This window comes from Triturus cristatus, chromosome 1_1 (assembly GCF_964204655.1).
Source record: "Triturus cristatus chromosome 1_1, aTriCri1.1, whole genome shotgun sequence".
Classification (NCBI taxonomy): Eukaryota; Metazoa; Chordata; class Amphibia; order Caudata; family Salamandridae; genus Triturus; species Triturus cristatus.
The window spans coordinates 472,924,282-472,949,044 of NC_140579.1; positions in this window are offsets into that span (position 1 = coordinate 472,924,282).

Here is a 24,763-nt window from a genome sequence, read left to right on the forward strand (position 1 = left end):
TCCTCCACCAGCACCTGGAGTTCCTTGGGGCTGAATTTGAGCTTCCTCCTCCTTTCCCCTCCGTCTTTCTGTGTGCTCTGGCTGGACATGCTGTTCGTTTCCCGCTCGCACATGCAACTGCTCCCTGCCTCTCCTCTGCACTCCGAGCCTCTCCAGGGTCGGCTAATTATGTACACCTGCCTGGGTGTGGCCACTTCGGCTAATTGTGTACACCTGCCTGGGTGTGGGCAGTTCCTGGTTGGGTGGGCTGTCGTTGCACAGGATTAGCTGTTTCGTCAAGTCATGTGATGTTATTTACCGAATCCGTACGTACCGATTCGGTATTTTCCGATTCGGTAGATACCACCTCGGTATTTTCCGATTCGGTAGATACCACCTCGGTATTTTCCGATTCGGTAATTATCACCTCGGTATTTACCGAATCGGTGAATTCCGATTCGTATTTACCGACTGTTACCGAATCGGTAACTGTTACCGAATTTTTACCTACATGTAACTTACCGATTCTAATTTACCGATTCGGTACGGCTCGGTATTTAAGAACCGGTAAAATTTATTTACCTACATGAGGCCCAAGATCTTGACTTCACCAATTGAACAATGGGCAAACTTTACTTGTAAACTTGCCAAACCTCAGGACACTATATCTGAAGTTAAGAAGAAACAAATCACACAAGGAGAGAAAAGGAAAGCATTCATTAATCTACCCTATACAATAAAAAAATTGAAAAGTACTCGTAATAACGTAAGAAGACAGATTACCAATTTTCCGCATAATGATGAATTACAAATTAAACTAAAAACCTTAAATCAGAACTTGAGGAAATTGATATGGAATGAAAGAAATCAAGCTAAGCAAGATTTCTGGTCAAAACTTTTTTACGCAAGTAATCAAACAAATTCACGGGAATTTTGGAAAACAATAAATGGCTTAGTGAGACCGAATAAGTTAGTGGTTTCATCTACACTTTCAGAAAAAGAATGGGTTAGTTTTCTAGAAAAACATCTAAATTCTGATCCGAAAATAAAAATAATGGAAGCTACCCAGAGCAGGATAAACAAATCAAATTACGACTTGGATGGTCAAATTGACATATCGAAATCCCAAGTCACTAAATTAATTACGAAACAGAAAGATGGGGCACCAGAACCAAACGGTATTCCGTTTGCCCTCTACAAAGAAAAAACTGATTTATGGTCAGAATACCTCACGGAAGTGTTTAAAGAAATAGTACGGACAGGAAATATACCGGAATCCTGGAGAGGGTCGTTAAAATCCCCTATTTATAAAAAAGGAAACTGGGCCCACCCTGAAAACTATTGGTTAATACCATTACAAGACACAGATGCTAAGTTGTTTGCAGGGATCTTACTTATAAACCTTACAGAATGGGCAATGGATAACAAGATTTTACCTCCGCATCAGACTGGGTTTGTTAAGGGACTGGGAACAACAACAAATATATTAGTTTTATCACTTTTAATGGACAAAACTATTTTAATGAAACAACCTTTGTACTTGTGCGTTGTAGATTTTAGATCTGCTTTTGATTGTGTGCAAAGATGCCTCTTATGGAGAAAATTACAGCACAAAAATATTCCGGACCAATTGCTAAAACTAATCCGACAATTGTTCAGCAATACATGGGTTAGAGTGCGGATGGGGTATGGCCACACAGTAACAAAGGAAGTAACAACACCAGCAGGTCTTAAGCAAGGATGCGTATTGGCCCTTTTACTTTTTAACTTGTTTCTAGCAAATTTAACAGAGGCCTTGGATGAAATAAAAGCACAACCACCTAAAATAGCTGGCATACAAATTTCTAATCTGCTATATGCAGAAGATGTCATACTTCTAAGCCAAACAAAAGTGGGATTACAACACCTAATAGATCGATTAGCTTCATACTCAAAAGAAAACGGAATGGTGATAAATGAAACCAAGACTAAAGTTATGGTTATCACTAAAAATATAAGATTAAAACATAAATCCAAATGGTTTCTGGAGGATTCCCAACTCGAACAAGTTGAAATATATAGGTATTTGGGAGTATTATTTGCTGAAAATAGAAACTTTCGCCCACAAAAATGAGATATACAAAGGAAAGCAAATGCTTTGATGGCGGCATTCAGGATACTGCAAAAATCATTAGGAAATCTTATTTTTCGCTCCCTTTGAAAGGTTTTATCGGCAAAACTCTCCCCACTCTTACATATGGTAGTGAGGTATTAAGTGGGGAAGATACAGTGACTATAAATAATGCAGTCTCAAAAACGTTTAAATCCCTTTTACATCTACCAAACAATGCATCACCCGCACAAATAAGGCTGGAAATTGGTCTAAATAACCAGTTGTACGAAAGAAAGGGCCATTTTATCAAAGTATGGAACAGGATAAAAAATGATCATGAAAATCAATTGCCTCAGCTACTATGGCAAGAAATAAAAACCAACAGAAAATTACAAGCCTGGAAATATTTAAACATAGCGCTGGAAGAATTTGATGTGATCTCAACCTGGAACACCACAATAAATAAGGAATCGTTCAAAAAGGCAACCAACAGAATAACAAATCATCTATCAATTATACGAGATAAAGACATATTGGCAAAAAGAAAACATGCATGGCCAATAATTAGTGGGTTTACAAAAAAGCAGATTCAACCTTATTTAGAAATACCATGGGCATTAAAAAACAAACAAATCTTTATTAAGGCAAGATTTGGTGTACTCCCTGGACTATGCAATCTTCCTCCATGGATGAAGTCGGAGGGGGATACAGTTTGCAGATTGTGTAAAACCGTAGAGGAGAATATTGTCCATTTAATGCGTAACTGCCCCAAACTGCAAACTGAAAGAAAAACTATACTTAAAATACTATTTAAAGCGCGAGGAATAAGGACATGTAGGCAAGCTTTGATAAGGTGTCTGCATCCTAATGATATAAGTATGAATTCTGATTTTGTAAAGATTTTATTAAGAGCAAGAGCCAAATTGGAGGATTATAATTAAGAAAAGATTTGCACAGATTGAAACCTTGTTTACACTTTTGGTATATTTTTATTGTAACTGGTTCAGAATTTGATGCAGAATTTTTTATCTTGTTTTAGTTGTTTTATATTATAGTATATATTATATGTATAATGTCGCATTGTAAGATTTTAAGTAATCAAACAATAAAGAGTTATTATTATTACCCATGCCTGTCCATGTATTATGGAAGACAACACATCATAATAAGCTACTCCTCCACAGCGCACATGCCAAGTTTGACAAGCAGTGACAAACACAGTCTCATTTGTTCTCAATTGACTGTCCTCCTTGTGTATACTCCTTAAGGCAGACACGAAGTTGGGGAAACGTATTCTTTCCTTAAAAATGGCATTTGAACTGTAATGTACAGCACACATACAAACGTAGAAAAAAGAATATCCAAGGAAAGTATTTTTTACTGGAAGGCTACAGTTTTAGTATAAACCTTAAGCAAAACATCATGCACACACTCATTCACTTTGGTGCAAATTCATGTACGTGTCCCAAGGTAGCTCAATGCAGTGTGAGGCTGCATATGGCACTGTCCTGCTCTCTCCATTTCACTCAACTTTGATTCCTGACCTGCGTTGTGTGAGTTCTTAATAACTGTTCAGTTACAGCCTGGTTACGAGTGGGCCAGTTCATTTTGATATGAGTGCAAACCCCTGTTTATGCATGGGTCGGAATTTCGAGTAAAAGGTATATCGTATTAGATACTTATTGCCTGTGTAAATACCTCAAGCTTCATTAAATTTCAGCAGGTCAAACCTGCTGAAACGTAATAGGGGAAATATGTACGCTATTCACCATATCATGTGTGTTGTAGTGTGTTAAACACCAATTTTTTCATTGAATTCCCCAGAAACTCATAATATGCGCTGTATATCTCACCCAGTAAATAACGTACCGCGTGGTATCATTATTTATCTGGTGTGCTAAATAGCAAATAAATACACTTTGGCACTGTACCCAGGGCTAACGTTTCCATTAGAAGAAGGCGCTCCAGACGTCAGCTGGTGGCATCCTGCAGTACCTTTCATGAAGAATATTTGTTAGTATCAAGCCTCAACTGAATTCATCAATTAAAGCCTATATTGTCTCACAAGCAGGCTTTAGATTTGTGATTGACCAATTGCACACATTTGTATTTCTTTCAAGTAGCAGGCAAAGGCTTGTTTCATCTTTAGATGTCTGTCCCTTCTCATGCTTCACAGTATAGGAGAACCCTACGTCCCTTTCAGCTAGAGGCCCCTCAAGGAAAGCAACAGTTTAGTAACGGTTGCTTTTTTGGCAAAAAGCAAGGGAACTGTTTTTGTAAAATTAGAATGATTTGGAATGTCATTCCCAATAGACGTAGTTCTCTTTAACCACTGCTCTTACACAATCAGTCTACAAGCTTCATTAATAGGTTTTACTGTGTTAAGATTGTCACTTCACTATATGTCTTGTTTTTCCTGTTAAAGCTCAGCGTTATCAGGCTTGTTAGTTCAGTAGTAGGTAAGCAAGACTACAAGTCCCAGAAGACAAAGCGGCATCCGATAAAAGCCCAAGACTGGATACTAGATGACCTGGCTGCACTGAGTGAGGTGGCAACCGTCATGCATTCCACCTACAAATTTTAAATAGTAGACTCCATGCTACACTTTCTACCAAAAACATAAAACTTTATAGGAACTATCAAGTTATAAAATCTGCATGCTGAAGCATATGCCACAGTGTTTTTTAGGTCTTGCGCCTTGTATGGGGTTTAGAAAGCTACCCACACGCTCGTGCGTGTGGTTTTGTTTCCCCGTCTGGCAATGGCTTGCACGTGCTTTTTTAATAAAAAAAACGGCACGTGATTGGGCAAAGGCGGGACAATGTCCCGCTTTTGAAACGCCCATTCCCGACGGTGGCTAGCTCGCGCAGCAGCACACATTCGCCTCGCTGTCACTGCCATGCTCCCTCCCCCCTCTCCTCTGTGGTGCCCGTGCACCACTAGTTTCCATTCCCGGCCCTGCTCCTCTGTTGTGCGCGCGCACCACTGGTTTATTTAAATATCAACTAAAATAATGCAACTAAAGTAAAAGCTGTCACCGGGAGCAAGAAGCAGTCAATTAGGCAGATTATGAATCCGCCGTGCCGCTCGGAGCCAGAGGATGTCTGCGGCCAGTTTAAACGCTTCTTTTGTCTCGAGCTCATCGAATGCATCTCGATGTTCGTATCAGTGGCAAGAAAGGAAGTTACCCCGGTCTTGTGGCGTCCAATGGCGAGAAACGTGCAGCGCATTCAATGACGTTTTCAAACGTTTCTCTCCACCTAAAGTTACGAGTGAGGCGCGCTCAGGAGCGTATGAAATGCCCAAACCTCTTTATTTACTCGCACACATGGGCGTCCGCAGGGGAGGGCAAGGGGGGGTGCTTGCCCCCCCCTGGATCGCCGGTGCTGGCCCAGTCATGGTCGGCGCTAGGCATGAGCAGTGTGGGCAGCTGGGCCTCGCGGCTGTCTAACTAGGATGGGCCCCCCCACGAGTCCATTATGCTTTTGAAATGGTGTACAAGTTACAGGTGGGCAACCCCCCCTCCCTTTTGTTTGCCGATTTGGTGAACTGTGAAAGACACAAGGCTGGGTGGGGGGATGAGGTGGGGGGCTCTCCTGGGGTGCCATGGGCTGAAACGGCAACATGACACCGCATCCCTTTGAGATGCTGCAGACTGGGCAGGGCAGGGTTTGTGGCCGTGATTAGCTTTCCCTGAATCTCATTCTCTGAGCTTAATCGCTGCATCTGCATGATAACAGCATTAGGCAGACACTTGAACTGGAGTGAGGTGTGAAGTGAGCCCTGCCCCTGCATGAATGAAACGCAGAGCATCCTGCAGGGCTCACAACAAAAAAAAAAAACAGAGCAACCTCACATCACGATGGGCGCTGCTCACTTCCAAAGAAGGGAAAGGGAGAAGAGCAGGAAACGGAGAGAGAGGTGGTTATTATTATTTATTTTTTACAATTCTGTTTTGTTTACTCTAGCATCTTTTGTCGTCTGGGGGTGGATTCTGGAACCCTGACCGGGTTGGGCCCCCTTACCCAAAAGTGAAAGATGCGAATTAGTTTCTTAACCTCTCAAGGGCCTCATTATAGTAAGGAGGCGTCTAATCAAACCAAAGGCAGGCAGGAGGAACTTCAAGCAGAGAGACAAGCATGCATTTCCTCCTATGTTATTTTAACAGGGGAGAGATTTTACTTGGGTTTCTTCGTTCAGTGCAGCAGGGCCTGTGTCTGATTTTCCCTAGGAGCAGCAATACTTATGGTACATGATTGTGCCAGACAACGTTGGACGAATCTGGTCATTACTCGTCCTTACACCACAGGTCATGGCAATTCTAAAGGCATCATTCACACACCAAAGCCTGATGGCACGTCTCTGGCCACACAATGGACGACTACCGATTGAATTTTTTGGTTGTGTTCGAAGCTCACAGATACAGAATGTAACCATTTTTGCTGCTGTGGGGAGCAGGCAAAAAGAAATAAATCTAGGTGTTCCCTTCCGACTCAGAAACAGATTAACTCCTATGATTGACAACATTAAATATTTGAAGAGAGAAACAACACCATGATCGTCAGCCACAACCAAAGTAGAGCTACAGTTACAATATCTGAAGGTGCTTATGAACCAACAGTCCACGCAAGTGGTGGCAGTGGCCGACTGGCCACTAACAAACGTTTGGGGACGGGGACTTTTTTTCTTTTCTTACAAATTAATCTCTGAACTGGATATAATGTTCCCCTTTCATACACCTCTACGCGGGGAGATTCGGTTCAAATTAGAACATTTCCTCACTTCGCAGTCACAGAAAGGAAACTAAAACAGAGGTCATCATGTTAAAATAATTACAGCAGTTTGCCAGAAACGGTTGCCTGATATTTAACAGTCTGTGTCGGAAAACATACTAAATGATGACAAATGAAAAACATATGAAGGGGTTCTATTGTTAATTTTCCTACTAAAACCTTTCAAGTTTTATGGGATTGGTTCATCAATTCCTGCATCCACAGTTCCAGCTCACTGACTGTTCCCACGTTTGTTTCTCAATATGTAAGAACCTACACTCCTCTAGGACCGGTGCTTAATTTGTAAGTAGAAGCCCTGGGGCTCTCAGTTGTGCTCAGAAGGAGCTGCTGTATGTCAGCACGCTGAAAGCCATGGCTGCATAGTCTTGATTCCGCCACCTGTTTCCTTGTTCCACAAACTCCTGTCCCGTTCTTTCACTCTTGCATGTTCTTTCTTTGAACCTTCGTCACTTTTTCCGGCCTTTTTCTTCCTCCTTTGCTCCTTGTGTGTTTTCCACTCTCTTGCTTTGGATAAAAGTCTGACAAAGAAATATAAGTACTGGTCCCCAAAAATGAGTGCCAGTGCGCACCCCCTCACCCACTGGCTCAAACGAAACACGGTCTAGCCCATGTATAAATTAATTCCATTCGTCGACCTTGGTTCTGAGGTTTCTACAAGGTCTCCCTCTTCATCTCACATCTATTCTTTCACACTTGCTCTTAAGACTCATTTTAACTCTGCTTTTCGGACAAATCTTTGGATAATTTATCTGATAACTTCGTAACACAAGGGTCCCCTTACTGCCAGCAGGCCTCCAGATAATAGTGCGATCTATAAAGGTTTTAATAACATAATGTAATATAACAAAAACATTTTGGCAAGGGAAACAGGCTCTGACAACTTCCCCACTGCAGAACGAAATAAGTAAAGGATGGAAGCCACCAATTAACCTCAACCTTGTCTACCAGGGGGAAGCCAGTAGTGATCCATAGCAGCAGTCCGGTGAAGACGGAGGCCACAAGGGTACGCAGTGACACAGCGATACATAGAAGAGTCCTTCAGACTAACAGGCCATGGTGACCCATGAAGACCCATGAAGAAGGAATGAAGCCTCCCAGACTATCGCAACTTATGGGTGGAAAGTTACTTTTAATTGCCCTCCATCGATTTCCCAGGTCCCCTCAGATACATTTCATGGCAGTGAACAGGTTCTTTTCAAATGACATACAGGCCACTCAATTGATCTGGGTATATACAAATCTTGAATAGGAGAGCATATGACTTCTGTGTCTAAATGCCTAGTGCAAGATGTTACAAACTGCTGTATGTTGTGCAAAAGTGTCCCCTCTGGAAACCCTGTAGACCCAGTTAAAGTAAGTCACTAGAATATCCATTGCAGAAAGGTGCAGTCAAGGAAGAACTACCAACCAATCTCAAGCCTGTATACCTCTCAGGAGGCGCCCATAATAGGGAACTTTCATCCCGTGCACCAAAATCGCATTCCGTACCATACCCCTGATTGTGTGAACGGGTCGATCATGTGGGCATGACAAGTTGTCTACTCCCAAGAACAACAAGCTTTGGCATAGCCAATAGGGCTCGCCTTATGAACCTTATAAGTGTTTAGCCATGCAACAGTTGATGTTGTTGCTCCAAGAATATTATGCTGCATAACTAAATACTTTTAAGGTCCCAAAGGCGAGACATGTTGGCTATGCCAATGCTGGTTATTAAGTGACCTCAAAACACGATTTCTTCTCTAGAATGGGCAAGGCCCCTGAATAACGTAAAATAGGGCTAAGCTCATCCTCCATTTTCTTGCCCCCCTACTCCTAGCTGAATGTAACTCTCAAGTCTCTCAGAACTCCATCTCACCAAACCCATGAATTCCATTCTGTCCATCCTTATTGTTTGCCTTTTGGTCTCTGCCTTTGTTCTAAAGAGGTGTGCATTGGAGGACATGTAGCCCTGCCACTTTCATGTTCAATGACTTGCAGAGTACACCTAAAACCAACCATTTATCAGTCCACTGCTTCCTAGTTTCAGTTTTTCTGCACCTGACCTTTACTTCTGCACTGAAATCTCCCTCTCTTGCTTTTCCACAGACTCTAAAGAGGAGGTAGGCATTCTTCTGTCCATGTTGAAACCTGGCTTTCACAATGAATTGTGCTGTGTGAGAATATTACAAGGAACATCTACTGCCAGTGTCTAGGAAATTGTCAATATTATCAATGCATTGTTCACAGCTGGACTTGTCCCCAAAGTTTGGAAAGCCAGTGTTGTTAGCCCTCTGCCTTCAAAAGATGGTTTGGATGTTCCAAATGTTTATAACTCTGATCTCATGGTGCTGTTACCCACTTTGGAAAAAAAGGCAAAGCAAATCTTGAAGAATTCAATGCTGTGTACACTCCTCTATGAGTTTCTGTCCAAGTAGATAGATGGAATCAGTCATGGCTTTGGTACTTAATGAGGTGCTTCATTAATATTGTTTGATACGATGTGGCTTAGCGAGGCTGATCCTACTAGCTCTTGAATTAGACACAATCGCCCACTGTACCATCATTGAAAGGTTTGCTGATGTGGATCTCTCTAGAACCATATCAACCTGATTTAGAATTTTTTTGTTTTTTCCGGCCATTTTTAGTTTTTCCCTCTGTTTCATTGTAGTTGCCAGGTCGTCTGCTGTGGCACCTCACAAGAATTTTCTATTCCCCCTATCGGTTTCTTTGTTTATTTAAGCTCTTTGTCTTATTAGATTTCTTAAAAATGTATTTAATACTTGGGCTCAATCATGTCGGAGGATGGTGATGAAGTTAAAAATTTGCCCCCCCCCTGGAAACATTTCTGCGGATGCCCATGCTCGCACACAAGAGATGTACGTTATAACGTGTGTGGGTGTTGTACAGGTGTTGTATGTTTGTATCTTCTGTGTTTGTATGGGGTGTGCAAGTGCTGTATTTATTACATGTTGTAGTTATGGGACAGGGACAGCCATCGTGTCACTGGTTGAACTTTGAGCTGAATAAATGACCAGAATGATTTTGTGTTCGATGTGCACATTTATTGCAGCACTTTGTCAAACTGACACAAGGTTTTTACGGATCGTGAATCCGGAGTAATTCGGTGCTCGCGCGCGCGCGCGCTCTTGTATATACTGACTGTATTTTGCAAATGTTGCATATCCACTGTGGTGAGCTTGAATTGTTCCCTCAGAATGATACCATGCTTTCCTTTTTCAGTAGTTATGCGTGAACTTGGTCAGCCCTTACTTCATTGTAAGGTAGATAGCATCAAAGGTGCGCTTGCAACTTTTGTTTTTTCCCCAGTTCCCCAGTCGTGTTTCGCATGTGTATCAGTAACTTGCAATGGCTCCTTATGTTACTGCACCAGCGTGTTTTCAGGGCACCGGTGACGTATCACGCACTGCTGTCAGAAAGTTGTTCTCAGACACTACCTGCCCTCACTGTCCCCTCACAATCACGCTGCACACACCTTCACCGAGCAGCCCCCCATCGCTGCACACAGCCCGCCAGCACACAGTCATTACAACACTGGTTCACCCTCTCCTTGCTTCCCCACCACCTGCACGGATGCAACCTTCACACAGTGATTCCATACACTCACTATCACCCGTGCACACATCCACTCTCCCCACAGTGACTTCTTGCAGTGTGCACCCTATTCACAACTCAGCCACACGCGTGCACACACAGTCCTGGTAGATCGGGATTTCCCCCCATACACACTCACTCCTTTCAAGATCTCACTGTGACGGCTCACTACCCAACGCGCACCTCTGATCACTCCCCGAGTTACACCTTCAACCAGTCGCGTGCTGCCTGGCCTCCCTCCGTGGGGCATCCAATCTCACACCCGAGGAGCGCCCGTTTACACACTTATCACACTATCAGCTCCATCCTTTTGTTGTTAGCCGCTGCCATGGCACTCCTCACTCTGGTAGTGTCCCAAGCGTCACCCTCTTCAATGCCCTCGATGAAGTCTGCAATGATCCCCTCTCGTGCACAGTTTCCAGGCACACGTCAGTGCCCTTCTCACACCAGCAATGTCCCCTCTCCCCCCTTGCAGGGCATCCCTTGCCCCCTGCAGCGTCCGTTCCCGAACCCCTTAGTACCCTTCTCACCCTGAAGTACCTCTTGTCTAATACAGTGCCCTTTCGCTTCCTCTTCAGCACATCTGTTACCCCCACCAGGCCCTCTCTCGCTAGAGCAGTGCAGCTTTCACACCACCTGGAGCTCTTTCTCACCTCTAGCAGAGCCCCTGTCACCCTTAGTAGCGCCACACTCATCCCCAGCAGCACCCCTCACAGCGTCCTCTCACCCCCGGAGCACCCCTCACACCCTTGCAGCGCCCATCACACCCTCGCAGTACCCATCAGACCCTCGCAGCGCCCATCACACCCACGCAGCGCCGCTATCACACCAGCTACAGTTCTCTCACCCCTCGCAGCGCCCTCTCACTCTTAGCAGTACCCCTCTCAAACTTCGAAGCCATCGCTGATGCATATTTATCTTATGCAACGAACAACCTTTGACAAAGACAATAGTCTAATTGTAGTAGATGTAATGTTACTTGTTGTATATGGATGGAATGACGAAGCAGCAAAATGCCAGTGGGGCGACACACTATGCCGGGCATGGATTCTCAGTTTGGATTTTTAAGCCATGCCCCTCTGTGAGCCCCCACAAGTTTTTTCATTCCACTTAAAGCCCTTCCTCCGGTATAGTGACTTCCTGCTGAACAGGGAGAACAAGTTCACTCAGGCCATCATACCTGCCAACTTGAACAACCTGGATCGGCAAAAGGCAATAGGTTTCGCCTATATGAAATCTATTGGGTTTGGCAAGTGTTGTTTTTTTTACAGTTGAGCTTCTGTGAAACATGGCTTAATATAAATAAAAGTGCTATGATGCGCGCACCATTTACTGCGTCATAGTGCTTTCTTTTTTACCATAAGCTATGCTGCGCAGCAGTTCTGGTGCTGTGTAATATGTAAAACAATTGACAGAACAATAATAACACACTTTGGAAGTGAAGGGTCTAAGGGATATTTTAACGACCTAACCTAGTTCCAATCCCCAAATCTGACAATATCAACCACAAAAAGTGAGAACTAGGGGTCTAGAATAAACAAACAGACGCACATAAAGACAGGAGTATAAATGGAGAGTCATAGAGTTCTTAGAGCAGAGTTTTGGATTACCATCAATCTTTTATCGTGATCAGTATTATCATTTGGTGATCCACCCAATTAAGGAGTATATCTCTTGATCATAGAGACTATCTCCATGGGAAGCTCTCTTGCTCGAACAGATAGAAGGAGCTGAAGCCTACGATGCAGAAAGACAATAGTGTCTATAATTTGTGATCCCAAAAAATATTTGTGATCCAAAAAAATGCAGTGCAACAAAACCAATAAAGTAAGTGAAATCTTAAAAAAGGGTTGCATTGGAGAAACATCTATCTCTTATTAAGCAGGCTCTTCACACCCTTAATAAAATTAGTGCAAAAAATGTTTGCAGTATTAACAAATAATTGCTGAATGAAAGGTCGATATGTTTCAGCCATAAGGGTAAGTTACCCACGGCTTTCTTCAGGACCTATTATTTTTCAAAATCTTGCTACTTAAATCATAACAGGCACATGAGATCAGCACGACCAACATGTCTTGCTGGAGGGTGCATCAGTGTCCTTTGAGATCAACTTACATGGTACTTTGTGTTATTCTTAATCAAGAAGTCCATTTTTTCTAGTATCGAAAGTAGATGGAAATGTGTATGATAATATCAACATGAAGTAGAATTAGGAACTCAGGAACGAAGCCTGGCGTTTTTTCAAAGATTGATGGTAATCCAAAACTCTGCTCTACGAACTCTATGACTTTCCATTTATACTCCTGTCTTTATGTGCTTCTGTTTGTTTATTCTAGACCCCTAGTTCTCACTTTTTGTGGTTGAAACAATTGACAGAGCCAATAGATTTTGTAAAGGCGTAAGCTGCTGGCTTTGCCAGTGCTTGTTAATACAGTAATGAGGGCGGTTTTTAAACGTATTGGCAAATGACATCAGAGATTCCTTCCTTGCAAGGTACCTGCTCTAAAGTAAACCTTAATGTGAACGATGAACCTTTATCCTAGTTTAAAGAAACGGACTCACGTGGCCATTTGCACATGTTTATTGATAAGCAAGTTTGGCTACTGCTTATGGTATACATTTTTTAAAAGGACTGTTCGGTCTACTCACTATGCACAACTTGCTAAGGACTAGTTTATTACAAGAATTTGCAGTGCAATAGGTCTTGCATTACTGAATGTTTGAGCTATTGGTGTTGCATTATTATTAGCAATGCCAATAGCTCAAACTTTAATAATGCGAGACCTATTGCATTGCAAATGCTTGTTTGGGGTACTTCTGTTCTGTTACGTGGAAGCAAGTAGCACCATTTATTTAGCTGGACAGTGATATATAGGAAGAAAGAACATTCAATTGTTCAGACACGAGATGGTTTCTGTAAATTGCTGCTATACAGTAATATGGTATCCCTAATCTTGATGAATTACCCTTCATTTTCCAATCCATAGTGACCCACCGGAGGTTGCATTCTTGCCGAGCTCTGGGTAAATGCGCAGTCGGATTCTGTGTAGGATTACTGGGATGAATACTGGCATCGTTTGCAAAGGTCTTTCCTTATGAGCTTCTGTTGGACTTGGCCCTTTTTGCAGGGTCATCCCTGAACTTTTTGCTTTCCTCCTATATTTTTTCTGACCTGTTGTTGGCTGTTTTATGACTCTGGGCACTTTACCACTGCTGATCAGTGCTAAAGTGCATATGCTCTCCCCATTGTAAATTGATGTATGAATTAGTGATTCCATGATTGGCCGGTTTGGTTTACCTGTCAGACCCTAGTAAAGTGCACCAGGAGTGCCCAGGGCTTGCAAATCCAAATGCTGCTGGTGGGCTTGCAGCACTGGTTGTGCCACCCACAAAAGCAGCCTGTAAAAGTGTGTCTAAGGTCTGCCACTGCAGAGCCTGCATGCAGTCTGGTACTGTTATGCTGACTGGGCAAGTGCACCCACTTGCCAGTCCCTAAACCTTCTCTTTTCTTCATATCAGACACCCCTATGGTAGGCCCAAGGGAAGGGTGCATTGTAAGTATAAGGTAGGACATGCCCTGGTGTGTGTGGCATGTTCTAATAGTGAATTACAGCCATTTTCGTTTTTCACTATTGCAAGGCTACCTGTTCTCCATAGGCCAGAATGGGCAGTTTGATTATTACATCTTATAATCCTAACTGACTCAGGGAACATGGGAGAAATTCAAATTTAGTATGCCTGAACTCAGAATGAAAAAATACATCTTTTAGCGAAGTTGGTTTTAACATTCTGTATTTGAAAATGCCAAAGTAGGCATTTTCTTGTCGGACCATTCAAACCTGCCTCTGCTACGCTGTGTATTCCTTGTCTGGAGTTTGAGTCACAGAGGCTGGGGAATTCCAGGGGGCTGGGAAATTCCTGGAGACAGGGTGAGTCAGCACAGGGGTGAATAGAGAGATCTCCATGTAGATGGGTGGGAGGAGTTGCACCTGGGACCTGAATAGGGCTGTGCTTTCCCTCCACAATGCTGGCTCCACCTCCTGTGGTGCGTCTGATGTCTCTGCCCTGCACTCTGAAAGGAAAGAAGGAGTCAGGTAAACAAATTGCTCCAGGACTGACCAGAACCGGTTTGAACAAGGCAAAGGCCCCTCTGCCCTCAGAGGACAAAGGATTTTGGGGAATAAGTATTGGGACCCTGATCCCAAGAATTTAGATCACTTTGGGAAACAAGAAGAAACCTTTGCTGAGGAGAGGAACCAAGAAGAAACTGAGGAGAGACTATCCCTGAAACTGGGGGATTGACCTGCAGGGGTTGCCTACTGCCAAAGAAAGGTGAAAGGAACTTTGTGTGTACTTTTGCTCAACTTGTGAAGGATCTCCAAGGGCTTGGAAAAGAGCTTGCCTCCTGCTGAAGTCTCAGGGACAACAGACTTCAACCACCAGCTCCCCAGAGTTCTTTGGAAGTGCCTGCTGCTGTTTTGGGCCTTCTGAGGGACTGCGTGTCGCAAGGAGCTGGAAGCGCGACTCACGGAGAAGAAGCGTGTCGCTGTCGCAGCCGTCGCATCACTGAACAAGGGTGTCGCCGCTGTAGCTGTCACATTGCACCGCATCACGAGAAGTACCTCGCAACACCGAAGAAGCATGTCGCCATCGCAGCCATCGTAGCTGACGCATTGCACCGCATCACGAGAAGAGTCTCGCATCGAGGAAGAAGCGTGTCGCCGTCGCAACCGCTGCCATCGCATCTTGGATGACGCCGCTGCAGCTGTCGCATTACACTGCATCAAGAAAAGCACCTCGCATCCACGGAGAAGCGTGCTGCCGTCGAAGCTGCTGCCGTCGCATCTCTGAACAGGGTTTTGCCACTGCAGCTGACGCATCGAGCCGAGATCTCTCGCAACATCGGAGAAACAAGCCGCATCAGGAAGATCTTCACGTCTTTATTTCTTTGCACCAAATTTTCATCGCATCAACATCGTTGCAACACTTTCGTTGCCCTGCGTGTCGCATCTACAGGTACATTGACTTAAAGTGTTGCATTTAGGAACTAAAGAGCTAAGCTAAAACTACCATTTAAAGTAACAGTATTGTGGATTTTTGTCGTTTATAGTCCTGTGGTAAATCTATATAAAGAATACTTATTTTTTATATAAAACTTGTGTGGTGTCCATCTGTAGTGTTGTCACTTGATTACTGTATGTGTTCACAAATGCTTTACACACTGCCTCTGAGATAAGCCTGTCTGCTCGTGCCAAGCTACCAAGGGGGTGAGCAGGGGTTATTTTAGGAGTGTACCCCCTTACCCTGACTAGAGGCGAGGGTCCCTATTTGTCACAAGTGCATACCTGTGCCAACTAGAGACCCCCAAGTCTAACTGCTTCCATAACAGCGGATGACAAATGACACCGCTCTGTCTGAGCGCTTCAGACTGACTGGTAAAGCACGTTTCGATTGCCCTTTCCTGGTGCACAGCACTCTCTGCACCGAGAAATGCAAAGCAGCTGCGTGCTGTGGAACCTGGGACGCTGAAGAGGAAGCTTTACTTCCCTTTGAAGAAGTCACTACTGTGCTTCTGGTGCGCGTCACTCATACAGCGACCGCCACAGCTCGGCCAATCTTTGCAGGGCTATACGCGAATAACTGCTCTACTCCAGGTTTTTTCTTTGTATTCCAGGAGTTGTTTGTCATTTAAAAACCAGGATTATAAACTGAAGAGCAGGAGAAGCCAATCTAGCATGGATCTAGGAATCTTGACAGCTATGACTCCTTTATCCCCTGTGCTTAGCTCAGCGCTTCATTTGAGCCAGTGGTTCCGTTGCTTGGCAGCGGCACTTAATTGCCAGCACCAGGGCGCTATCAGCCAAATTTAGAGATGAGCACAACACCACATTATTATTAATATATTATACATAGAAACTGACTAATATCTTCCACCCAAGCCATTTATATGGTTCTGGGGTTCTCAAATAGAATGGATTGTCACACTTGTAACTCTTAGAAAGCCTTAATGTGTTTTATTATTTTTTTTAAATGGTCAACTACCACTTTGCGTGCTTTGTGAGAGGGCGTTATCTTAATAAATCGTGGCTAACTCAATGGTCAGGTCTACGGGAAGTTTACTGAAGAGTGAGACTGGCTTGAGTTGTCACACATGACATGTAGTCCCTTGACAGCTGTGAGGTAAACAATGTTTAATAGAACTCCCTAGAATTGGGAGAAGGCGAGGTGTAATGTCCAAACATCCCACTTAGGAACCCGGGAATTATGGTCCTAATGCCTGCGTTGGCACAAGACTGAATGTGTGTGAGTCTGTCACCTCTCTGTATCTGCAATTGTAACTTTGTGAAATGCAGCCCCATGTAATTATGGAGCTATCTATGTTGCGTGTTGCTGTTAGCTGACAAAAAAGGACCAGTTAAAGAGAGATAATAATAATAATAATACATGTTTTAGTACATCAAGCATTTTATGGATTAATTTAATTTAAAGGTATGGGCCCATTCGTTGCAGAATGTTTAGTGCTATTGGCTGAAAACATGGGATCGTGTAAAACAGGGCCGGTTCTAGGATTTTGGGGGCCCTGGGCAAAAGGGAAGGTGCGAGGCCCCTGAAATTTACATAAGTGACACCTTCTGGGCTCTGGAAGCTGCTTTGTGCAGACTCTCCTGGGCCGCAGCTCCTCCTTTCTGCCACCTACAAGCACATCTTTTACAGCCCGTTTCGGATTGAAGGTGTGAGAATTGCTTGGGGGCCGAGAGTTAAACCTGTGTGGGATAAAGTGCTGACAAAGGGCGTCCTGTGTAGTCTCAGAATGGACAGCCCAAGAGGTGTCCCCCTCCCCTAGGCCTTCCAACACCGTCCCATGCGCCCAGTTGTAAAGAGACACCTTTCTTTAAATTTGATCGGCAGGGGTACATGAGGACCGGTAGGGTGTTGCAATTGTGTGGGGCCCCATGCTGGTAGGCAGAGTGCAAGGCCCTGGACAGCTGCCCACACTGCCCATGCCTAGTGCCGGCCCTGGTGTAAAAGCTATTTAAGGTATTAAGTTAGTGTATCAATTTCCCTCAAGCCAAGCCAAAACCCTAGCTTTCTTATACTTTTTATGACATTCTGGGACTTCTTGCGCATCATACTTGGCATAAAAACACTATGTAAATGTAGTACAGTGCAAATAATACAAGCAGGACTAGAGTACCTATTATTGTTGACCATTTTTCATAAGTTAGAAAATCATCGCATTTTTCACTTATAAACTAAGGGGCATGTTTACAAAAGAATGGCTAAGCTAAAATTTCTAACACCGTGCTCCGTCATTCTGAAAATGCAGGGATGCACCGTAGAATGCGGCATACCCCTGCATTTCCCCTAGCACTGGCACTAAATTTAGCTGCCTAGCACCAATGCAGGCACATCCTGCGTTGCGGGGAATGATTGTTCAGGTGCTGCACATAAACAAACAGTAGATATTGGTGATTTGTAACTTATATGTGTGCTGCTTTATGCAGCACACATAGAAGTTGCAACTCGTAATCTTTTAATGATTATTTATGTGCAATAAGGGACACCTTCTATCACATGAACAATCACTAGTGGCGATTTGCTTTTTCTGTGTGTGCTGCAGAACGCAGCACACACAGAAACAGCAAAAACGAGGAGAAATGAATAATGTCTCCTCGCTTCGCCAGGTTAAGACCAGGTTTTCCCTGGTTTTGTTTTTGGCGCTGCCTCCTATTTAACCCCTTCAGTGCCCATGACGAGATAGTCTCGTCATGGAGCACGGTTGCGCTGTGCCCATGACGAGACTATCTCGTCATGAACCCCGCCCGCTAATTCAACGCCCGGCACAGGGCGGGGAAAGGGCGGGGCACTGAAGAGGTTAAACCACCTTTGTAAATAGGGGGCAGCGTAAAAAAGCAATGGGTGTTGCGGCACAACGCCCACCGCAACTACCATTGCCCTCCCCTTTCACCCTAAGTGCTGCATGAAAGGGGGCCTTTTTCACAAAGCTGCGTTAAGCCACGTTGAGTGGCTTCACACCACCTTGTATATAAGGGAAAGGGCTTATCGCCACCAGAACGTCACAAAAAGTGACATTCTGGTGGAGATAAGCTCTTGTAAATATGCCCCCATGAATCCTAACATTCTGTTCTTATGGGACTATCTATAAATGTATCAGGGTTCCAAATTATCAAATAAACTGAATCCTCTGTCAGATATCCTTATTATTCATCATGGAAAATGTGCCCAGCAGCAGCCAGTAAGACTTTCATCGATAGTCCTTGGCTCAGTGTCTGTCAGGGAAATACATTTCCACCATCCCTGCCAAAAAGAGGGTTCTGTTCATGATTCCTGCCTGTAAATACAAAAGACCAGTTGCTTGCCATGACGTATATATATGGAGTCTTCTTCTTCAGACTATTACGTTAGCTTGAAATGTGTGTGATATTGTAAGTCTTTGCATTGCGATGTCTGTTGTTACTTTTTTGGATTAATAATAGATTTGGCTTCAAGGCTTGTGTGCACATGGTTTCGAAAGATACAAATATTAAAGAACGTGGACGACATTAAGGTTTTAATTGCAAAATAGGGTCAGTTATAAACAAAATGGCAGTGGCGGCTCCTCCGCTTAGGCGCAGGAGAGCCACCCCACTGCCATTGCAGCAGTGAAAAAAAAATGATAATAACAAGATGTTATTATCATTTTCTTTTTCTTTTGGGAGTCGGATTGGGACTGGCTCCCTGATGCCAGAGCAGGGCAGGCCAAACTGTCATGCACACTTGGCATGTTCTACATTGGGTTGTGTTGCATAGCCCTGTGGAGAACATGCCCAGCCTCCCCAGGCACTGACTGAGCATCCAAACAGGATGCTCAGGTCAATCACGATGCTGCTTCTGCAGAGTCATGATTGACTAGGATAGCCCAAGTGCTTAGGTGCTTCCAACTGAGGAGGAGAGGCATGCAGTGGCGGGATAGGCATGTGGCGGAGAAGGTAAGTTTTACATTTTTTATTTTGGTTAAACCCCCTGCCACATCACCCCCATTCCGAGCGAGCCGCCACTGCAAAATGGATGAAAGCAAAAAGGGGCTTCCTTATTTAAGTTACACTGGAAAGAACGGTTGTTCTTGGAAGACATTCAGAGACAATGAATAATTATCAAACAGAAGATCTACTTCCCTTGTGGTTAGAAATAAGCCAAAATGGACATGAGTGGTGTTAGACCTGGCATCCTTGGCATGGTTTCTCCTGACGTTTTGCCTCTACCTCCTGTATTTTTTGATGCTGTGCTGATTTCATTTTTGCTGGCTTAGATGCTTTGGGCACTTTGTTAGTGTCAAAGTGCAAGTGCTCTCTATGGACACTGTTATTATGATTGGTTCTCCCTGACTGGCATATTTGATATACTGTTAAGCCCCAGCCTGGTAGCTTCCTTAGAATCAAAGCAGTGCAAAGCATTTCAATGCAAATTATAGCATCGACAGCTTCAGACCTGTGGCTTCATCAAAACCGATGCAGCGCACCGCAACTCAACACCAGATCTTGCATCACAGCTCCCGATTGGTTGCTTCCCCAGCACCGACCCAGAATAGTGCATCTCTATGCAACTCTTGGCAACATAGCCCCGGACTGTGGCGTCATCGACCTGATGCAGCGAGATGCATCTCGATGCCAGCATCACAGCTCATGATCAACAGTTTGGACAGCACCCACCCAGCGCATGCATCTCGACACAGGACTGCCAATTGCAGCTACTTCTTGACAGCTCCTCAAAGCAGTACAGCACTGGCCAACACAGACATCGTATCTTGATTCCAAAACACAAGATGTATCTTAGTGGGGCAACTTGACGGAGTTCTTGAAACCGCTGCCATGGAGGGGCAGCGGGAATATGGTCAAGATCTAAACCAGGTCCCTACTCCCAGCCAAGTGCGACCAGATAATCATAAATGGAGCTATTTACTTCTAAGCACAATTTTCCCTAAAATCCTTGAAGCTGCAGAGCTCTGGTTTTACTGATTGGATTTTTGTTGTTCTGGGCTCATTTTCTTTATGGTATACACTGGGGGGAAGCTGTTCCTAAGGTCTCAGGAAAGTAGCAACCAAAATTTGGTTGGCAGAGAGGAATGGTAACAAGTGGTCAGTCTCAAAGAGAGTTGGGTTATAAACAGTGATGGGGGAGTCCCTCCTTTAGGATATAGTGCCCTCACACACCCTTGCGAGTGTCATGCTTCATCATCGGGCGTTGCTCCTCGTGGGGGTGGTGCTGCAGTCCTCCACGGGCCCCGCGAGAAGGCTCTTTAGCGGAGATCTTTTAAGGAGACGCTGCAGTTATGCATGTGGGTGTGTGGGCCTGGGGAGGTAAGTGAGTGGGTGAATTAAAATTACCAAATGGTACCTAGAACCTGTGTTTATTCGTGGGTCCGAGTGGTAAGTTAAAACAGATGTGGATCCTGAAGCTCTTCTTAGAAACAAATATAACAAATAAAGAGTGCGGATGTGTAACTAACTGCTGCTCTCAGAATTAGTGCAGGAGTGAATTAACTACACACAAAATAGGTCAACATGTTTCGAGCTCTTTGTTGGTCCATAAGGAATCTATAGGCGCTTCGTCAGGACCGGAAAGCAGGTAAAAGAGAAAGGGACAGGTCTCAGGAAAAGGAGGTCCTGTAAACCTGTAATACCTCTGTCTTAAGGTGTGTGAGCGTCCTTGCGCAGATAGGGACTCTCAATGTGGGTTCCTACCCCCAACCTGATGAAAACAAAAATAGAGAGAGACACACAAATATAAAGGTATAAAAATGCACAACACATATGGGACAGACATCATTTATATGCGGCACTCTGTGCCGCTCTAGCATGCACAATAGGTAGGCATGCTGTTATGTTCTGCCAGGGTGAACTAATAATAACGACAATTAAAGCACATATTTCAGGGTGCAGCTGACAAATGTGCAGAAGGGTGGGGCTTTGTAGGCAGTATCTGTTTTAGAACGCCCTATAGTTCCCATATGCACATTGCCGGCTGGGTACTGTTCAGGCATGATGGAACCAGCTGAGGTTTTGTACGTATCTTTAAAACATCAATCATACATGTGATGGTGGTGTGGACTTTGGAATCCAAGTCCAAGATCATGTGGGGCTGTGAGTCACCTCTGTGGTACACTGCGTCTAAGTGATCTTAATACTGGCTCTGGTGCGGGTGGTATGAGGACCCGTGGGGCATTGTGGTAAGCTCTACACACACACACACACACACACACACACAATCCCAGCGCTCCCCATACATAAAGTGTCTCACCCAGTAAGTACACATGCACTCAAGTACTCATACCCCTCATTAAGGAAATCGGGCTTCGTCGGCGTGCTCTCAGTGAGTGGCTGAGTTTCTGTTTGGCGATAGAAATATGATGGTTAAATTGGTGCCATGAGTATGTGCGAGAGCGGAGCCCTCGGACTCGATCGTTTTTGTTACCTTGATCCATGCGGGAATGGCTACTTACATTAGCTCCCCTCTCCTAGGTAAACGACCTACCCCTCCGTAGCAGTGTGCCGGACTCGAAGGGAAGACCACCCTTCGCCTGCTTATATCCTCCATATTAGTAAACCTGGCAAGAGTAGGTGGCGGGTACAGATGTGCGCGAAGACGCGCAACGCGGAGGTTGTGGCCACGATGTTCTGAGTAGCTCCCTATTGAGTGTGTAAACGTGGCGGCCATCTTAAAGCGGGGGAACCAGATTGGTTCGACTGTCTGATCACAGTGCGTTGTTTTTACTGTAATCGAACTGGGAGTGGGGACCCATGTCGATTGTTATGGGAGCTAAAAAATTTTTTTAAGGGTGTGCTGGTAAATTAACATGTAAGGATTGCGCCACTCAGTATGGTAGGAGGTTAGTGTGTATATGTAATTTAGGGTGGTGCACAAATCACAGTATCCCCTCCGTGGACATAAACTAAGCTGGTAGGCAGTGTTTATGAATAATGCATGGTGAGTGTGTGGTTGGAGTGCACCACTCACGTGTGTCAAGTAGGGTGGTATACTCATCACAGGATAAGTCCCATGGTCATAAAAAAAGCCGGGAGGCCGTGCCTTGTTTAAAAAAAGGGAGGATGTAATGGTCAGGGCAGTATATGGTGATAACCCAAGGTCCATAAGAGATTGGGCCCACGTAATGTGTACAAAACTGGTGTTGGAGGACGCTCCGGTTCAGTGAACAAATACTCTTCCTCCTAAACCAGTCATTGTTAAGATGGAGGAGGAGTTGCTACATTAAGACATTAATTCTGCCCACAGGATATCATATTTCAGTCCCTCAGTGTCACTTCTCAGCCTGTAGACCCAGCGCTGTTCCTGCCTAAAGAGGGTTCTGTTGGTCCAGTTGGCATTAGATTCAATAACCGTCCACCTTAAGCTGTCTGTGGTGTGTTTTTGCTCCATGAAGTGGGCGAGCAACTTGGTGTTGGTTTTACCACATCGTAGTGTGCTTTTTAGCTCACCAATCCTTATCTTGACCTGCCTGGTGGTCATGCCAATGTATCTCTTGCCACAGGGGCACAGAATGGTTTTTGGTGTTGCAATTGGTGTGTTTCGTTTGTCGCCAAGGTGTGGCTGGACCGAGGTCAATCTGTTTTGAAGATGTGGTCTGGGTGCAGGCAAAGCAGGAGCCGCAGGGAAAATGACCCACCACAGGTGGTAAGGTCCAAAGTGTTGGTTGCCTCGTGAGTGGTGGCTCAGGGCGGGTGTGGACAAGGTGGTCCCTCAGATTATGCGTGCGCTTGAATGCAAAAAGTGTGGGGGGGGGGCGGAGTAAATGTAACTGTCCTTAGAATGTCCCAGTGTTTCCTTTTAACTTTCTGAACCTTGTTGGAACTAGGCGTGAATGTAGTGACACATGTAATAGCTTCAGACTTTGGTCTGTCCCTCACTTCTAGGAGGACAGCTCTCAAGTTATTTCTCGCTCTTGTATGAGCCTGGCGTATGTTGTTACTAGGGTAGTTACGCCTTCTCAGATTGTCTGATAGAATCTCAGATTGCCCTTCAAACTCAGTGAAGGTGTCACAGTTCCTTCGCAAGTGTAGGAATTGTCCGACTGGTAAGTTGTTCCTCAGTGCTTTAGGGTGATGGCTGTTGTAAATGAGGAGACTGTTTCTGTCTGTGGGCTTCCTGTAGTTGGTTGTATGTAAGGAACTGTTGTCCAGAGAGATGAGCAAATCTAGGAACGGGATGTTGTACCGTGATTTTGTACTCGTGAATTTTAAAAAGGAGTTAAGGGTGTTGATTCATCCGCAGAATGTGGTACATAGTTCTTCGTCCCCTTTCAAGAAGAGGATGATGTCGTCAATGTAACAACGCCACATCAGAGTGTTCTGTCGGTAGGGGTTGGACTCCCCTAGGATGTACTTCTCCTCAAAATCTGCGAAGGTGCTCCCCATACTGGTGCCCTGTACTTGATGGTATAGTTGTGACTTGAAGGAAAATAAATTTTCTTTGCGGGCTATTGAGGTGCATTCACCAATGAAGGATATCGGTGTCTCATAAGGCCATGGTTCGATGTTCCGTAGGGTAGACTCTAGCACCTCCAAGGTGACATCCTGGGGAATGTTCGTATATAGAGCCTCCACGTCTAGAGTGACCAGCAGGTCAATGGTTCCTGGTTCGGGAAAATCTTCTATCAGATTGAGTACTTCCGTGGTGTCCCTTAGGTAGGATGGGGTTTTGCTCACCAAGGGACGTAGGTAGAAGTCGCAGAACTTGCTGAGTGTTTTTAAGGACCGATTCAATGCCAGACACGATTGGATGGCCCGGTGGTGGGTTGACTCCTTTGTGAATTTTTGGTAGGGTATAGTAGTAAGGAGTCTGGGGGTCCTCATTGGTAAGGAAGTCCACCTCCTGGCGGGAAATCCAACCTTGACAAAGCTCCTTATCCGGATGGTGAGTGGCGTCGTTGGGTCTTCAGTGATGGGCTGGTAGTATTTAGTGTCCGTAAGTTGACGGTGGCATTCGGCATCGTATGTTTCAATATCCTGAATGACTGTGGCACCACCTTTGTCTGCAGGTTTTAGAATGATGGTGGTATCTTCTGTGATGGATTTCAGAAGGGTCCTCTCCTCATAGGAAAGGTTGTCATAAGGACGTTCGTGGTTCATGGCTGCCACATCCTTTAGGAAGGCTTGTTCAAATGTCAGGACTTCATTCAGTGTCATAGCAGCTGTTGGGGTGAGCTTAGATTGCTTCTTGAGACCGGTCTCTGTGGGAGAGGTTTCAGGTTTGTTCTGAAAGAAGGCCTTAAGTCTCACTTTTCTGAAGAACT